Source organism: Rhinolophus sinicus, linkage group LG12 (genome assembly GCF_036562045.2).
Source record: "Rhinolophus sinicus isolate RSC01 linkage group LG12, ASM3656204v1, whole genome shotgun sequence".
Classification (NCBI taxonomy): domain Eukaryota; kingdom Metazoa; phylum Chordata; class Mammalia; order Chiroptera; family Rhinolophidae; genus Rhinolophus; species Rhinolophus sinicus.
In genome coordinates this window covers 55,033,171-55,038,066 of record NC_133761.1, presented here as the reverse complement: position 1 = coordinate 55,038,066, position 4,896 = coordinate 55,033,171, and positions in this window count along the sequence as shown.

Below are 4,896 nucleotides of genomic sequence, written 5' to 3'. Positions count from 1 at the left end.
CCACCCATCCAGCGAGGCCTCCCGGGTTTTCATTGGCTCCTCGGCGTTTTGAATGTCCCCGGCGCTGTCGATTGGCCGTGCGTCGTGGCGCGTCCGCCCCGCCCTGCCTCAAGGCCGGAGAGCTGCCGCAGGCTAGCGGGGCGGGTGCACCCCAGGTGCCCCCCAGAGGCGTGTGTCTGGTGCCTCCTATCTCAGCGGCCCAGATGCCTTTGCAGCTCCGCGGACCCCGCGCGCTTCCCGCCCTTTACCATCCGGCTCTCGCCACGGTCGCTGGGCGATGCGCAGCCGAGAATTGGCGGTGCGAGGTGGCTTGGCGAAAGAAATAACAAAAAGCTACAAATAAAATAAAGTCTCGTAGTGTTTACTAAAGATCGACAGCCCGAGAGCGAAGGTGCCTCTTACTAAAAGACTTAGTGCTCTCCTTACCGTGTTAAAATCTTCCAGAAGCCTCCCGTCCAAAGCGGTGGCACCAAAAGCGATCTGGAGCTTTGTCTTGGCGATGGCTAAGCCTGGGTAGCAAGTGGGGCCATTGGGCGGAATGGGACAGTGGTAAGGCAAGTACGAGGGTCCCCCACAGTTCTCAGGGTTCCTATGACGACTGCTGTGAGCAAGGAGATTAACAGTAAGGGAGGTACTGCTGAGATACGGCAGAAAACACTCAATAGCGTGCAGCATGGAATAGAAAATTCTGTGCTTCACTTAACCTGCATCCCACAAGTCTGGTTTTAACATTGGCCTCCAAAATGCTGAATCATTACATTGTTAACTCTAAATCTGTTATGGATTGTAAACCTTTTTTTTTTTTCTACAAGTTATCATTATTGGTTAGTTGGTTTCCTTCCTTTGAGGTCGAGAGTTTAAAGCAGTCCATTGAAGTTCCCCATTCTGCAGTGTGGTTTTAATCAAAGTATTTCTTAACTACTAGGTTAACTTAATTTACTAGGTATTAAACTTAAGTGAATTTCTATTTTGAAAGCACTATCCGTTAAATTATAATAATAAATAGGCGTTTTCATTTACAGTCCAGCCTCAGGTAGGTGCAAGAGCTCTCAGCTTCACAGTTACAACCACAAAACACCCAGATTCACTAAAAAAAAAAACAATCTAGTACATTGAGATTTCTTGGTCATTTGGTCATTCACATCCACTGTGAATGAGTTCATCAGAGCCTCTCTGGAGAATAAGTTCTGACATCAAACTGTCTTTGAATTCGTCCTGGGTGGAAATCTGAGCTCCAGAAATGCACACTGTACTTCAAAGTCAGAAAAACCTATGTGATTTTTGGCAAAGCCCTGAGCCTGAGTTACCTTAACCCTTAAGGTAAGATAATATTAGTAGCCCTACTTCATTTTTCTTTCCCCAGCAAATAACATAGAAATGAAAACACTACACTAGGTCCATGGGGACCTAAGATAGTTACTATTCCTGATAGCCAAAAAGCACTACATTATTATTTTCTCTTATGTTCTACCCAGATTTCACTGTATTCCCCTTGAGGTACACATTTCCTAGATCATTTTCATTTATGAAATGAGACTATTCATTTTTTGTAAAATAAATAAATCCATTTTAAAGGTCAGTTTATAACATCTCATTATAACAAAATGAAGTTAAAAGATTGTAAATTACTAGAATCAGCTTAGTTCACATTCTGCCCTACAAATTATAAAGATATTTTTAAAACAGAACTGATTTTGACAGCAGAGAAACTAAGCAACAATTATTGTTAATTTCTGCACAGAAGCATTTTGCGAAAAATCAGTTGAATATCTAGGCTACTTTCTCAATAAAGGAACTGTTGGTGTTTTCCTTTTTCTTTTTTAAGGACTACTAGAAAAGTGCATAGATTTGGGAGTGGAGAATTTCCAGATTTAGTTCTCAGCTGCTTGTCAACCAAACATTGCAAATTTGTGAGTTTTCAAAATACATACAGTAAAAGTCACTTAAAGAGCCATGTGTTGGAACTGCTGTTGTTAATGTAGACACAGTGGCAAAGTCCCCTGCCCCATTTATAAGAAAAATGAGAAGTAATGGAGAAGCAAAGCCCATCAGCACGGCCACTAAAGCAGCCAAAAGACACACATGGGGCCAGGAAACCTGACGTATGAAATACAGGAACCACAGTGTAATGCATTCCATTGTGGCCATTATTTGGCTCTGCTTCCCAGAGGCTATCAGAATTGAAACGTCTCTTTCAGAAACAGGTCTAGGTAAGATTTCTTCTAGGCATGAAGAAGTCCAGCTGGACTCGTTTCGTACTGTTTTATAAGGAACAAACTTTTATATGCTGGGAGCTGCAGAAAGCCTTCCTTTGTAAAATAGACGTACCCCAAGAGGCATGGGAGCAAAATACATTTCTAAGGATGCTGTTTGATCTGAATGGTTTCCACGCACACAGAAATGGAGTTCATGATTAGCATGATGGAGTAATGTTAACACTTTTTTTTTCCATTTTTATTTGAAACACTTACACTTAGGTATGTTTGCAGCACTTACTTCCTCCACCTTTTTTTCTTAATATTTTCTTAATGATCAGAGGTCAGAAGGGGGAACTATTTAAATAGATGCATCCATCCAAGTACACTGCTTCAGCGGAAGAACGGAAGAAGCGATGGGACACAGGTACCTTAATGCATTGGTGATAGAGAAAGAAAAGCAGAATCTGATGTGATAATCATAATAGCTGACCTTTATTTAACTTTTATTTATTAAGCACCTACCTCTGAGCTCTAAGCTACATGTGTCCTGTTTTATTTAACCCACACAATAGCACTGGGCCAGGAATGCGGCATCCCCAAGCAAGCCCGTGTGGATTCTGTTTCTAGTGCTCACTCTCAGCCCTTCTCCAGCAATTTCTCTAAGTTTTTTTCTTTGTTTGTTCCTATTCTTTTCTTTTTTAAACTTTTATTTATCGTGTTTTTTCAGGACCCATCAGCTCCAACTCAAGTAGTTGTTTCAATCTAGTTGTGGAGGGCACAGCTCACAGTGGCCCATGTGGGGATGGAACCGGCAAACTTGTTAAGAGCACGGCGCTCTAACCACCTGAGCTAACCAGCCACCCCCATTTCTCTAAGTCTTGATTTCCTCATCTATAAAATAGGGATAATAAGTGTACCTATTCTGCAAGGTAATTGTGAGGGTTAAATGCAATTACACATGTTAGTTGAAGGGTGTTTACAATAGCCGATGTGCCAATGAGTTTTTTTTAATGCATTTGCTCTTTTTTATCTAAGTATACAAATCCTTCGAATCCTCCCATAGCACACGTGTAAATATGAGACTGTTTCATCCATACTATTCTAAATGAAAAATCTAAACCTCCTCCCTGGCTAATCTTAAAACTTAAAGATGCTTTGTTCAGAGAGTAATTATTGTTCAAATTTATTTTGTTTTTAATGGTTGCTGATTTATAACTGCTTCAAAAGTACCTTCGAAAATTTGAAATTTGTGTGCGTGTGTGGGGAATCCTGAAATATTTATCCACAGGAAAAAAATTAAATTCTGTGGCGTGTCATAAAGAAAGGCCTTCAAAAACTCTCCCCCTATTGCATCTTTGTCAGGCTGTGCTCCCTCTGTTCCTTTTTATGTCTGTCTTTTCTTTCCCACCCACTTCACCCTCCAGGCCTACAGAATTCCTGATGAGTCCACAGATAAGCCTCTTTCTTTCACGTTGCTTAGAATGCCTTTCCCTTTCTTCTGAGAGTGGCCTGTTGTTGCCCAGGGCCCCTGCCTCTCTGCTCTCGTGACACTTCGCACATACACCTGTCTGTCACTGCTTTACCTGTTGTGAGCATCCGCTCTCCTGGAAGGCAGGAAGCATATTTTACTTCTCTTTGTGTCTCTCCCCATTAAATAAATGAATGATTAGTTCATTATAATATTTGTGTCATATACGTTCCTCTAAAAGCCAGACTATGGTAAATTCTCTCCCTCTTGGGCTAGTTACTGCGTTTCTAAGATGCTAGATTGAGGCAAGAAGCAAGAGAGCTTTCACTGGCACTAATTGTTCCTGCTAACCAGGGTGGGTGAGGGTGCTTTCTACCTTGGGAGCTGGCGTGACTCTCATCCCCTCTGTGTGACCTTGGCTCCCTGCCACTGGCCCTGCTTCCCTCCCATCACCATCACCATCCACTGTACTGAACATCCTTCCCTCTGCCTTGGTCTTGATGTTTGCCCCCTCATCTCTCTCTTGATCCAGAATATGCAGTGAACTGTTTCTTTTTAAAACCTACCGCATATTTCATGTGCGGTTTAGACACTGGACAGAAGTGCATGGTTTGTGTTGGCACAGTTGCTAAACTGTGAGTCCCTCAGGGCAGCCTTCCACCTCCCCTGTCCCTAGGCTCTTATCCAGAGTCTGCAAACTCGGGGTTCACGTGTGGGACGGAACGTACCCATTTACGTAATACGCAATTACCATGTTGCTTCACTTCCGGCCACAGCTAAGGCTTAACTCTGCAGGGCTGATATTTAGCGTTTACATTTTTATTCAGTGATTGCTCCGACCCTATCGCTAAAACTGTGCCCTGCCCTTTGGGAAAAGTGGGGAGCACCCGCCGTTGGCATCAGTGTGGTGGAGAAAGGGACGGCATGGGTGGGGGGGGGGACTGACATCTAGTGAGACCCTGCTGTGTGGGAAGCACTTTCCCTTCCTTACTTTATTTATGGCTCAAATCAACTCAGCGAATACATATGATTATCCCCATTTTTAAGATGAGGAAACTGCGACTCAGAGAGATCAACAAACTTGCACCAGATCATGCCCAGCCAATAGGTGCTGGAGCAGGAAATCTAACCTGGGTCTAAGGGTTCCAAAAAGCGTCTGCTTTTTCCACCACCTGACCCCATCTGGTCCTGGGCTTTTGGACGACATGTCTGGGGCAAAGGACACCCATG